Source organism: Oncorhynchus keta, chromosome 4 (assembly GCF_023373465.1).
Source record: "Oncorhynchus keta strain PuntledgeMale-10-30-2019 chromosome 4, Oket_V2, whole genome shotgun sequence".
NCBI classification, from domain to species: Eukaryota; Metazoa; Chordata; class Actinopteri; order Salmoniformes; family Salmonidae; genus Oncorhynchus; species Oncorhynchus keta.
Window position 1 is genome coordinate 770,809 of NC_068424.1, and position 14,126 is coordinate 784,934.

Here is a 14,126-nt window from a genome sequence, read left to right on the forward strand (position 1 = left end):
TCCATGATGTTGACCCGGTCTTTTCCCTCCCCCTCCCCCTCGGTCTGTCTCTTGGTCTGATGAGGAACATTCAGACACTGCAGTTGATAGGTCCATGATGTTGACCCGGTCTTTTCCCTCCCCCTCCCCCTCGGTGTGTCTCTTGGTCTGATGAGGAACATTCAGACGCTGCAGTTGATAGGTCCATGATGTTGATTCTTCGGGCTATTTAATTAATAATAATAATATTTAATTATTATATATGAATTGTGTTTTTATATTCCATTCCACCTATTGAACTGTCTTAAATGTAAATGTAAATGTCTGTTATAACTGTTAAGGCCCTGTGTATTGATGAGGAATTTTAAAAGGTGTAGAGGTACGAGGCAGAAGATTTGGGGAATAAGTCCGATTGGTTGACTTACTGTAAATTGAGAAATTATGAGACCTAAAACTGAACAAAAAAGGTTGTATTATGAAACTCAAGATAATTGACCAAGTATGAATGATTTAACTCTTTCATTGAATCAGACGGCTTATCCATCACAAAACCTTTTGATGTTGCCAATCATATGAACGATTACTTCGTTGGCAAAGTGGTCAAACTTAGGCAGGAAATGCCAACAACAAACTGAGCAATTATTTTATGCATTAAAAAAAAAACAAGTAATGAAAGAAAATCATTGCAATTTTAGTATTTCATAAAGTTAGTGTGGGAGAGGTGTTATCGATCAATAATGACAAACCTCCTGGCATTGGCCACTTAGATGGAAAGCTACTGAGGATGGTATGAGTGGCTATAGACTCAGCCATCTGTCATATCTTTCTGGGGGTGTAACAGGTGGGTCTGGACAGGGTGATGTAGTTGATGGGGGTGTAACAGGTGGGTCTGGACAGAGTGATGTAGTTGATGGGGGTGTAACAGGTGGTTCTGGACAGAGTGATGTAGTTGATGGGGGTGTAACATGTGGTTCTGGACAGAGTGATGTAGTTGATGGGGTGTAACAGGTGGGTCTGGACAGGGTGATGTAGTTGATGGGGTGTAACAGGTGGGTCTGGACAGAGTGATGTTGATGGGGGTGTAACAGGTGGGTCTGGACAGAGTGATGTACTTAATGGGGGTGTAACAGGTGGGTCTGGACAGAGTGATGTAGTTGATGGGGGTGTAACAGGTGGGTCTGGACAGAGTGATGTAGTTGATGAAGATGGGGGTGTAACAGGTGGGTCTGGACAGAGTGATGTAATTGATGGGGGTGTAACAGGTGGGTCTGGACAGAGTGATGTAGTTGATGAAGGTGTAACAGGTGGGTCTGGACAGGGTGATGTAGTTGATGGGGGTGTAACAGGTGGGTCTGGACAGGGTGATGTAGTTGATGGGGGTGTAACAGGTGGGTCTGGACAGAGTGATGTAGTTGATGGGGGTGTAACAGGTGGGTCTGGACAGAGTGATGTAATTGATGGGGGTGTAACAGGTGGGTCTGGACAGAGTGATGTAGTTGATGAAGGTGTAACAGGTGGGTCTGGACAGGGTGATGTAGTTGATGGGGGTGTAACAGGTGGGTCTGGACAGAGTGATGTAGTTGATGGGGGTGTGAGCAGGTGGGTCTGGACAGTGATGTAGTTGATGGGGGTGTAACAGGTGGGTCTGGACAGTGATGTAGTTGATGAAGATGGGGGTGTAACAGGTGGGTCTGGACAGAGTGATGTAGTTGATGGGGGTGTAACAGGTGGGTCTGGACAGGGTGATGTAGTTGATGGGGGTGTAACAGGTGGGTCTGGACAGAGTGATGTAGTTGATGGGGGTGTAACAGGTGGGTCTGGACAGAGTGATGTAGTTGATGAAGGTGTAACAGGTGGGTCTGGACAGGGTGATGTAGTTGATGGGGGTGTAACAGGTGGGTCTGGACAGAGTGATGTAGTTGATGGGGGTGTGAGCAGGTGGGTCTGGACAGTGATGTAGTTGATGGGGGTGTAACAGGTGGGTCTGGACAGTGATGTAGTTGATGAAGATGGGGGTGTAACAGGTGGGTCTGGACAGAGTGATGTAGTTGATGGGGGTGTAACAGGTGGGTCTGGACAGGGTGATGTAGTTGATGGGGGTGTAACAGGTGGGTCTGGACAGAGTGATGTAGTTGATGGGGGTGTAACAGGTGGGTCTGGACAGAGTGATGTAGTTGATGGGGGTGTAACAGGTGGGTCTGGACAGAGTGATGTAGTTGATGGGGGTGTAACAGGTGGGTCTGGACAGAGTGATGTAGTTGATGGGGGTGTAACAGGTGGGTCTGGACAGAGTGATGTAGTTGATGGGGGTGTAACAGGTGGGTCTGGACAGAGTGATATAGTTGATGAAGATGGGGGTGTAACAGGTGGGTCTGGACAGAGTGATGTAGTTGATGGGGTGTAACAGGTGGGTCTGGACAGAGTGATATAGTTGATGAAGATGGGGTGTAACAGGTGGGTCTGGACAGAGTGATGTAGTTGATGGGGGTGTAACAGGTGGGTCTGGACAGTGATGTAGTTGATGAAGATGGGGGTGTAACAGGTGGGTCTGGACAGGGTGATGTAGTTGATGAAGATGGGGGTGTAACAGGTGGGTCTGGACAGGGTGATGTAGTTGATGGGGGTGTAACAGGTGGGTCTGGACAGAGTGATGTAGTTGATGGGGGTGTAACAGGTGGGTCTGGACAGAGTGATGTAGTTGATGGGGGTGTAACAGGTGGGTCTGGACATTCAAAATTGTATAATAATAAGCAAGTCCTGCAGGCTCTAGTTTTATCTTATCTTGATTATTGTCCGGTCGTAAGTGTGGCAAAGAAAGACCTAGTGAAGCTGCAGGTGGCCCAGAACAGAGCGGCACGTTCTGCTCTTTGTAATCAGAGGGCTGATATAAATACTATGCTGCCAGTCTCTCTTGGCTAAGAGTTGAGGAGAGACTGACTGTAATCAGAGGGCTGATATAAATACTATGCTGTCAGTCTCTCTTGGCTAAGAGTTGAGGAGAGACTGACTGTAATCAGAGGGCTGATATTAACACTATGCTGCCAGTCTCTCTTGGCTAAGAGTTGAGGAGAGACTGACTGTAATCAGAGGGCTGATATAAATACTATGCTGTCAGTCTCTCTTGGTTAAGAGTTGAGGAGAGACTGACTGTAATCAGAGGGCTGATATTAACACTATGCTGCCAGTCTCTCTTGGCTAAGAGTTGAGGAGAGACTGACTGTAATCAGAGGGCTGATATTAACACTATGCTGCCAGTCTCTCTTGGCAAGAGTTGAGGAGAGACTGACTGTAATCAGAGGGCTGATATTAACACTATGCTGCCAGTCTCTCTTGGCTAAGAGTTGAGGAGAGACTGACTGTAATCAGAGGGCTGATATAAATACTATGCTGCCAGTCTCTCTTGGCTAAGAGTTGAGGAGAGACTGACTGTAATCAGAGGGCTGATATAAATACTATGCTGTCAGTCTCTCTTGGCAAAGAGTTGAGGAGAGACTGACTGCATCACTTCTTATTTTTATAAGAAACATTACTATGTTAAATCCCAAATTGTTTGCATAGTCAACTTACACACAGCTCTGACACACACACTTACCCCACCAGACATGCCACCAGGGGTCTTTTCACAGTCCCCAAATCCAGAACAAATCCCAGGAAGAGTACAGTATTATATAGAGACCTTATTGCATGGAACTTCCTTCCCATCTCATATTGCTCAAATAAACAGCAAGCAGATGAAGCAACATCTCACAGCACATTGACTCTCCTCTATTTGACCCAGATAGTGTGTGTGTATTGATGTGTAGACTATTTGACCCAGATAGTGTGTGTGTATGTAGTGATATGTAGGCTATTTGACCCAGATAGTGTGTGTATGTATTGATGTGTAGGCTATTTGACCCAGATAGTGTGTGTATGTATTGATGTGTAGGCTATTTGACCCAGATAGTGTGTGTATGTATTGATATGTAGACTATTTGACCCAGATAGTGTGTGTATGTATTGATGTGTAGGCTATTTGACCCAGATAGTGTGTGTATGTATTGATGTGTAGACTATTTGACCCAGATAGTGTGTATGTATTGATGTGTAGGCTATTTGACCCAGATAGTGTGTGTGTATGTAGTGATATGTAGGCTATTTGACCCAGATAGTGTGTGTATGTATTGATGTGTAGGCTATTTGACCCAGATAGTGTGTGTATGTATTGATGTGTAGGCTATTTGACCCAGATAGTGTGTGTATGTATTGATGTGTAGGCTATTTGACCCAGATAGTGTGTGTATGTATTGATGTGTAGGCTATTTGACCCAGATAGTGTATTGATGTGTAGGCTATTTGACCCAGATAGTGTGTGTATGTATTGATGTGTAGACTATTTGATCCAGATAGTGTGTGTATGTATTGATGTGTAGGCTATTTGACCCAGATAGTGTATTGATGTGTAGGCTATTTGACCCAGATAGTGTGTGTATGTATTGATGTGTAGACTATTTGATCCAGATAGTGTGTGTATGTATTGATGTGTAGGCTATTTGACCCAGATAGTCTACACATCAATACATACACACACTATGTGCCTTTAATTGTTTTTGTTTAGTTCTATCCTTGAGCTGTTCTGTGTCGACCCCAGGAAGAGTAGCTTCTGCTTTTTGCAACCGCTAATGGGATCCTAGTAAAATACCAAATAACCTCCCTCCCTCCCTCCCTTTCTGTTTCCTGCCTTGGCCTCCTCATTCCCTCTCTCCCTCCCCTCCCTCATTCCCTCTCTCCCTCCCCTCCCCTCCCTCATTCCCTCTCTCCCTCCCCTCCCTCATTCCCTCTCTCATTCCCTCCCCTCCCTCATTCCCTCTCTCATTCCCTCCCCTCCCTCATTCCCTCTCTCATTCCCTCTCTCCCTCCCCTCCCTCATTCCCTCTCTCCCTCCCCTCCCTCATTCCCTCTCTCCCTCCCTCCCTCATTCCCTCTCTCCCTCCCCTCCCTCATTCCCTCTCTCCCCCCCCTCCCTCCTTCCCTCTCTCCCCCCCCTCCCTCATTCCCTCTCTCCCTCCCCTCCCTCATTCCCTCTCTCCCTCCCCTCCCTCATTCCCTCTCTCCCTCCCCTCCCTCATTCCCTCTCTCCCTCCCTCCCTCATTCCCTCTCTCCCTCCCCTCCCCATTCCCTCTCTCCCTCCCTCATTCCCTCTCTCCCTCCCCTCCCTCATTCCCTCTCTCCCTCTCCTCCCTCATTCCCTCTCTCCCTCCCCTCCCCTTATTCCCTCTCTCCTCCCCTCCCTCATTCCCTCTCCCTCCCCTCCCTCATTCCCCCTCTCCCTCCCTCCCTCATTCCCTCTCTCCCTCCCCTCCCTCATTCCCTCTCTCCCTCCCCTCCCTCATTCCCTCTCTCCCTCCCCTCCCTCATTCCCTCTCTCCCTCCCCTCCCTCATTCCCTCTCTCCCTCCCCTCCCTCATTCCCTCTTCCCCTCCCCTCCCTCATTCCCTCTCTCCCTCCCCTCCCTCATTCCCTCCCTCCCTTTCTGTTTCCTGCCTTGGCCTCCTCAGCGAGGGAGCGGAAGCTCTAATTTGAGACACATTTCTTCAGAGGAGCAGCAACAGGAAGTGAGGGGGAGGCAGATGGCCGGGTCTGTTGAAGAACAGCTAGCTCCGTAAACCTGATAGACAGACAGAGGAAATATCCACACCACCATGTGGTTAGAGCGTTGGGACAGTTCCCGAAAGGTTGCTGGATTGAATCCCAGAGCTGACAAGGTACAAATCTGTCGTTCTGCCCCTGAACAAGGCAGTTAACACACTGTTTCCTGGTAGGCCATCATTGTAAATAAGAATTTGTTCGTAACTGACTTACCTAGTTAAATAAAAATATATATAAAAATGGTCTGCTGGATAGATCACAACTACTGCATTAGTCTATAACCCTAGGAGAAGTCTCTCTGGGATAACCCTTAGACAAGTTGATATAACCCTAGGAGAAGTCTCTCTATAGGATAACCCTTAGACAAGTTGATATAACCCTAGGAGAAGTCTCTCTGGGTTAACCCTTAGACAAGTTGATATAACCCTAGGAGAAGTCTCTCTGGGATAACCCTTAGACAAGTTGATATAACCCTAGGAGAAGTCTCTCTATAGGATAACCCTTAGACAAGTTGATATAACCCTAGGAGAAGTCTCTCTATGGGATAACCCGTAGACAAGTTGATATAACCCTAGGAGAAGTCTCTCTATAGGATAACCCTTAGACAAGTTGATATAACCCTAGGAGAAGTCTCTCTATGGGATAACCCTTAGACAAGTTGATATAACCCTAGGAGAAGTCTCTCTATAGGATAACCCTTAGACAAGTTGATATAACCCAGATAGGAGAAGTCTCTCTGGGATAACCCTTAGACAAGTTGATATAACCCTAGGAGAAGTCTCTCTATAGGATAACCCTTAGACAAGTTGATATAACCCTAGGACAGTCTCTCTATAGGATAACCCTTAGACAAGTTGATATAACCCTAGGAGAAGTCTCTCTATAGGATAACCCTTAGACAAGTTGATATAACCCTAGGAGAAGTCTCTCTGGGATAACCCTTAGACAAGTTGATATAACCCTAGGAGAAGTCTCTCTATAGGATAACCCTTAGACAAGTTGATATAACCCTAGGAGAAGTCTCTCTATAGGATAACCCTTAGACAAGTTGATATAACCCTAGGAGAAGTCTCTCTATAGGATAACCCTTAGACAAGTTGATATAACCCTAGGAGAAGTCTCTCTATAGGATAACCCTTAGACAAGTTGATATAACCCTAGGAGAAGTCTCTCTGGGATAACCCTTAGACAAGTTGATATAACCCTAGGAGAAGTCTCTCTATAGGATAACCCTTAGACAAGTTGATATAACCCTAGGAGAAGTCTCTCTGGGATAACCCTTAGACAAGTTGATATAACCCTAGGAGAAGTCTCTCTATAGGATAACCCTTAGACAAGTTGATATAACCCTAGGAGAAGTCTCTCTGGGATAACCCTTAGACAAGTTGATATAACCCTAGGAGAAGTCTCTCTATAGGATAACCCTTAGACAAGTTGATATAACCCTAGGAGAAGTCTCTCTGGGATAACCCTTAGACAAGTTGATATAACCCTAGGAGAAGTCTCTCTATAGGATAACCCTTAGACAAGTTGATATAACCCTAGGAGAAGTCTCTCTATAGGATAACCCTTAGACAAGTTGATATAACCCTAGGAGAAGTCTCTCTGGGATAACCCTTAGACAAGTTGATATAACCCTAGGAGAAGTCTCTCTATAGGATAACCCTTAGACAAGTTGATATAACCCTAGGAGAAGTCTCTCTATAGGATAACCCTTAGACAAGTTGATATAACCCTAGGAGAAGTCTCTCTATAGGATAACCCTTAGACAAGTTGATATAACCCTAGGAGAAGTCTCTCTATGGGATAACCCGTAGACAAGTTGATATAACCCTAGGAGAAGTCTCTCTATAGGATAACCCTTAGACAAGTTGATATAACCCTAGGAGAAGTCTCTCTATAGGATAACCCTTAGACAAGTTGATATAACCCTAGGAGAAGTCTCTCTATAGGATAACCCTTAGACAAGTTGATATAACCCTAGGAGAAGTCTCTCTATGGGATAACCCTTAGACAAGTTGATATAGGAGAAGTGTATGTGTATATGTATATATTTATTTTTTAGATTTTGGGAAATTCTTCCGCAACCTCATTTTCATATCAGGCGTCCCCACATGGGGTCGCGACCCTTGGTTTGGGAACCTCTGCTGGACACTGTGAGGCCACCATCCCTCTCTGAGGCTGAGGTTTAATACACAGAGAAAGACTGGCTGGACACTGTGAGGCCACCATCCCTCTCTGAGGCTGAGGTTTAATACACAGAGAAAGACTGGCTGGACACTGTGAGGCCACCATCCCTCTCTGAGGCTGAGGTTTAATACACAGAGAAAGACTGGCTGGACACTGTGAGGCCACCATCCCTCTCTGAGGCTGAGGTTTAATACACAGAGAAAGACTGGCTGGACACTGTGAGGCCACCATCCCTCTCTGAGGCTGAGGTTTAATACACAGAGAAAGACTGGCTGGACACTGTGAGGCCACCATCCCTCTCTGAGGCTGAGGTTTAATACACAGAGAAAGACTGGCTGGACACTGTGAGGCCACCATCCCTCTCTGAGGCTGAGGTTTAATACACAGAGAAAGACTGGCTGGACACTGTGAGGCCACCATCCCTCTCTGAGGCTGAGGTTTAATACACAGAGAAAGACTGGCTGGACACTGTGAGGCCACCATCCCTCTCTGAGGCTGAGGTTTAATACACAGAGAAAGACTGGCTGGACACTGTGAGGCCACCATCTCTCTCTGAGGCTGAGGTTTAATACACAGAGAAAGACTGGCTGGACACTGTGAGGCCACCATCCCTCTCTGAGGCTGAGGTTTAATACACAGAGAAAGACTGGCTGGACACTGTGAGGCCACCATCCCTCTCTGAGGCTGAGGTTTAATACACAGAGAAAGACTGGCTGGACACTGTGAGGCCACCATCCCTCTCTGAGGCTGAGGTTTAATACACAGAGAAGACTGGCTGGACACTGTGAGGCCACCATCCCTCTCTGAGGCTGAGGTTTAATACACAGAGAAAGACTGGCTGGACACTGTGAGGCCACCATCCCTCTCTGAGGCTGAGGTTTAATACACAGAGAAAGACTGGCTGGACACTGTGAGACCACCATCCCTCTCTGAGGCTGAGGTTTAATACACAGAGAAAGACTGGCTGGACACTGTGAGGCCACCATCCCTCTCTGAGGCTGAGGTTTAATACACAGAGAAAGACTGGCTGGACACTGTGAGGCCACCATCCCTCTCTGAGGCTGAGGTTTAATACACAGAGAAAGACTGGCTGGACACTGTGAGGCCACCATCCCTCTCTGAGGCTGAGGTTTAATACACAGAGAAAGACTGGCTGGACACTGAGGCCACCATCCCTCTCTGAGGCTGAGGTTTAATACACAGAGAAAGACTGGCTGGACACTGTGAGGCCACCATCCCTCTCTGAGGCTGAGGTTTAATACACAGAGAAAGACTGGCTGGACACTGTGAGGCCACCATCCCTCTCTGAGGCTGAGGTTTAATACACAGAGAAAGACTGGCTGGACACTGTGAGACCACCATCCCTCTCTGAGGCTGAGGTTTAATACACAGAGAAAGACTGGCTGGACACTGTGAGGCCACCATCCCTCTCTGAGGCTGAGGTTTAATACACAGAGAAAGACTGGCTGGACACTGTGAGGCCACCATCCCTCTCTGAGGCTGAGGTTTAATACACAGAGAAAGACTGGCTGGACACTGTGAGGCCACCATCCCTCTCTGAGGCTGAGGTTTAATACACAGAGAAAGACTGGCTGGACACTGTGAGGCCAGGCTGAGGTTTAATACACAGAGAAAGACTGGCTGGACACTGTGAGGCCACCATCCCTCTCTGAGGCTGAGGTTTAATACACAGAGAAAGACTGGCTGGACACTGTGAGGCCACCATCCCTCTCTGAGGCTGAGGTTTAATACACAGACAAGACTGGCTGGACACTGTGAGGCCACCATCCCTCTCTGAGGCTGAGGTTTAATACACAGAGAAAGACTGGCTGGACACTGTGAGGCCACCATCCCTCTCTGAGGCTGAGGTTTAATACACAGAGAAAGACTGGCTGGACACTGTGAGGCCACCATCCCTCTCTGAGGCTGAGGTTTAATACACAGAGAAAGACTGGCTGGACACTGTGAGACCACCATCCCTCTCTGAGGCTGAGGTTTAATACACAGAGAAAGACTGGCTGGACACTGTGAGGCCACCATCCCTCTCTGAGGCTGAGGTTTAATACACAGAGAAAGACTGGCTGGACACTGTGAGGCCACCATCCCTCTCTGAGGCTGAGGTTTAATACACAGAGAAAGACTGGCTGGACACTGTGAGGCCACCATCCCTCTCTGAGGCTGAGGTTTAATACACAGAGAAAGACTGGCTGGACAAAATGCTGATTCTTAATGGATTAAAAAGGCTGAACAATGATCATCAAATACAAACTGATGAATGATTTGAACCAGATTATAAAACATGTCTGTAACACTAAACGGGTGGAAAAGCTGAACATTTATAAAAAAACAAATCCCAAAACGTGATCATTTATCAAGTCCATTACAAAGCAACACAATGTGTCTTTCATGTCACCAGGAACAAACACTGGTTCAACTAATAGCTGTTCACATGACAGGAAGTTGGTGAACAGGTTAATTGAGGAGAACAGGCTTGTGGGTAATGACTGGAGCTGAATCAGTGGAACGGTATTAAATATATCAAACACATTCTGATTGGTCCCAGAAACAGGAAGTTGGTGAACAGGCTTGTGGGTAATGACTGGAGCTGAATCGGTGGAACGGTATTAAATATATCAAACACATTCTGATTGGTCCCAGAAACAGGAAGTTGGTGAACAGGTTAATTGAGGTGAACAGGCTTGTGGGTAATGACTGGAGCTGAATCAGTGGAACGGTATTAAATATGTCAAACACATTCTGATTGGTCCCAGAAACAGGAAGTTGGTGAACAGGTTAATTGAGGTGAACAGGCTTGTGGGTAATGACTGGAGCTGAATCGGTGGAACGGTATTAAATATATCAAACACATTCTGATTGGTCCCAGAAACAGGAAGTTGGTGAACAGGTTAATTGAGGTGAACAGGCTTGTGGGTAATGACTGGAGCTGAATCGGTGGAACGGTATTAAATATATCAAACACATTCTGATTGGTCCCAGAAACAGGAAGTTGGTGAACAGGCTTGTGGGTAATGACTGGAGCTGAATCGGTGGAACGGTATTAAATATATCAAACACATTCTGATTGGTCCCAGAAACAGGAAGTTGGTGAACAGGCTTGTGGGTAATGACTGGAGCTGAATCGGTGGAACGGTATTAAATATATCACACATGGTTTCCATGGTTTCCGGGTGTTTGATGTCATTCCGTTTGCTTTGTTTCCGGACATTTCTATGAGCCATCCTCCCGTCAGCAGCCTCCTGTGATTCACATGTCCTCACTGTCAAAGGACTCGGAGCATTGGAGAAAGATCTCCTCACGGTCCCTCATAGCAGACAGACACATGTCCTGGTTATGTTCTGTTTTTTTCCACCATCTGAGTCTTGACGAAACGCATGATGTCCTATAGATCTCCCGGAGCTTCTCCCCACACTGAGGAGAGGCCAGGACAGGACTGTGGTCTGAAGTGGAGTCCATCTCTTTCTTCACCACATCATAGGCAACCTGAAGCAGGTCCTCTTCATAGCTAGAAGGAGATGAGGCTCCCTGGCTGTTTGCCTGAGTGGAGGGCTGGAGCGTGAGGTGGGTGTCTGGGACAGGATTAGAGGGTGTCTCTGCCGGCCCTTCCCAGCCCAGGGTGCTCTGTTTGGGGGACAGGTCTGGTAGGCTGCCCGGCGCTCTGGAGAGAAGCTATCCCTCAGGCCTGAGATGGCTTCAGTTACTACAGCCAGACCAGTCTGTCCCGGGCTCAGCACACCGCTACAAACCAACTTCTCCAGTGTCTGTCTGTAGAACAACAAGTACCCTTCAAACTCCAGGATGTTGGTTAGAGAGTTGATGGAGGTCTGAGAGGGGGCGGAGTCATCCAGAGTCTCCTCCGCAGAGTCTCATTCCCTCTCTCCCTCCCCTCCCCCATTCCTTCTCTCCCTCCCCTCCCCTCCCTCATTCCCTCTCTCCCTCCCCTCCCTCATTCCCTCTCTCATTCCCTCCCCTCCCTCATTCCCTCTCTCATTCCCTCCCCTCCCTCATTCCCTCTCTCATTCCCTCTCTCCCTCCCTCCCTCATTCCCTCTCTCCCTCCCCTCCCTCATTCCCTCTCTCCCTCCCCTCCCTCATTCCCTCTCTCCCTCCCCTCCCTCATTCCCTCACTCCCTCCCCTCCCTCATTCCCTCTCTCCCTCCCCTCCCTCATTCCCTCTCTCCCTCCCCTCCCTCATTCCCTCTCTCCCTCCCCTCCCTCATTCCCTCTCTCCCTCCCCTCCCTCATTCCCTCTCTCCCTCCCTCCCCCATTCCCTCTCTCCCTCCCTCATTCCCTCTCTCCCTCCCCTCCCTCATTCCCTCTCTCCCTCTCCTCCCTCATTCCCTCTCTCCCTCCCCTCCCTTATTCCCTCTCTCCCTCCCCTCCCTCATTCCCTCTCCCTCCCCTCCCTCATTCCCCCTCTCCCTCCCCTCCCTCATTCCCTCTCTCCCTCCCCTCCCTCATTCCCTCTCTCCCTCCCCTCCCTCATTCCCTCTCTCCCTCCCCTCCCTCATTCCCTCTCTCTCTCCCTCCCTCATTCCCTCTCTCCCTCCCCTCCCTCATTCCCTCTTCCCCTCCCCTCCCTCATTCCCTCTTCCCCTCCCCTCCCTCATTAAACCTCTGAGGCTGAGGTTTAATACACAGAGAAAGACTGGCTGGACACTGTGAGGCCACCATCCCTCTCTGAGGCTGAGGTTTAATACACAGAGAAAGACTGGCTGGACACTGTGAGGCCACCATCCCTCTCTGAGGCTGAGGTTTAATACACAGAGAAAGACTGGCTGGACACTGTGAGGCCACCATCCCTCTCTGAGGCTGAGGTTTAATACACAGAGAAAGACTGGCTGGACACTGTGAGGCCACCATCCCTCTCTGAGGCTGAGGTTTAATACACAGAGAAAGACTGGCTGGACACTGTGAGGCCACCATCCCTCTCTGAGGCTGAGGTTTAATACACAGAGAAAGACTGGCTGGACACTGTGAGGCCACCATCCCTCTCTGAGGCTGAGGTTTAATACACAGAGAAAGACTGGCTGGACACTGTGAGGCCACCATCCCTCTCTGAGGCTGAGGTTTAATACACAGAGAAAGACTGGCTGGACACTGTGAGGCCACCATCCCTCTCTGAGGCTGAGGTTTAATACACAGAGAAAGACTGGCTGGACACTGTGAGGCCACCATCCCTCTCTGAGGCTGAGGTTTAATACACAGAGAAAGACTGGCTGGACACTGTGAGGCCACCATCCCTCTCTGAGGCTGAGGTTTAATACACAGAGAAAGACTGGCTGGACACTGTGAGGCCACCATCCCTCTCTGAGGCTGAGGTTTAATACACAGAGAAAGACTGGCTGGACACTGTGAGGCCACCATCCCTCTCTGAGGCTGAGGTTTAATACACAGAGAAAGACTGGCTGGACACTGTGAGGCCACCATCCCTCTCTGAGGCTGAGGTTTAATACACAGAGAAAGACTGGCTGGACACTGTGAGGCCACCATCCCTCTCTGAGGCTGAGGTTTAATACACAGAGAAAGACTGGCTGGACACTGTGAGGCCACCATCCCTCTCTGAGGCTGAGGTTTAATACACAGAGAAAGACTGGCTGGACAAAATGCTGATTCTTAATGGATTAAAAAGGCTGAACAATGATCATCAAATACAAACTGATGAATGATTTGAACCAGATTATAAAACATCACATAAAAACATGAATGTCAGATTATAAAACATGTCTGTAACACTAAACGGGTGGAAAAGCTGAACATTTATAAAAACAAATCCCAGAACGTGATCATTTATCAAGTCCATAACAAAGCAACACAATGTGTCTTTCATGTCACCAGGAACAAACACTGGTTCAACTAATTCACATGACAGGAAGTTGGTGAACAGGCTTGTGGGTAATGGCTGGAGCTGAATCAGTGGAACGGTATTAAATATATCAAACACATTCTGATTGGTCCCAGAAACAGGAAGTTGGTGAACAGGTTAATTGAGGTGAACAGGCTTGTGGGTAATGACTGGAGCTGAATCAGTGGAACGGTATTAAATATATCAAACACATTCTGATTGGTCCCAGAAACAGGAAGTTGGTGAACAGGTTAATTGAGGTGAACAGGCTTGTGGGTAATGACTGGAGCTGAATCAGTGGAACGGTATTAAATATGTCAAACACATTCTGATTGGTCCCAGAAACAGGAAGTTGGTGAACAGGTTAATTGAGGTGAACAGGCTTGTGGGTAATGACTGGAGCTGAATCGGTGGAACGGTATTAAATATATCAAACACATTCTGATTGGTCCCAGAAACAGGAAG

The 14,126-nt window shown here is 47.8% G+C and overlaps 1 protein-coding gene and 1 long non-coding RNA gene across 11 annotated transcripts in view; both read left to right on the forward strand.

Moving 5' to 3' along the window:
* Positions 1–14,126, forward strand: part of LOC118382070 (cytoplasmic protein NCK1-like) — a 99,000-nt gene that overhangs the window by 62,121 nt on the left and 22,753 nt on the right. The window lies entirely within an intron of this gene.
* LOC127916514 (uncharacterized) lies at positions 7,756–10,011 on the forward strand. Of its 8 annotated transcripts, none has more exons than XR_008095102.1 (4): positions 7,756–7,857; positions 8,613–8,738; positions 9,115–9,541; positions 9,604–10,011. It is a non-coding gene; the product is annotated as an uncharacterized LOC127916514 (long non-coding RNA). The 8 variants fall into 8 exon arrangements; XR_008095098.1 differs by having other exon boundaries at positions 7,758–8,235; positions 9,052–9,541; XR_008095095.1 differs by having other exon boundaries at positions 7,758–8,235.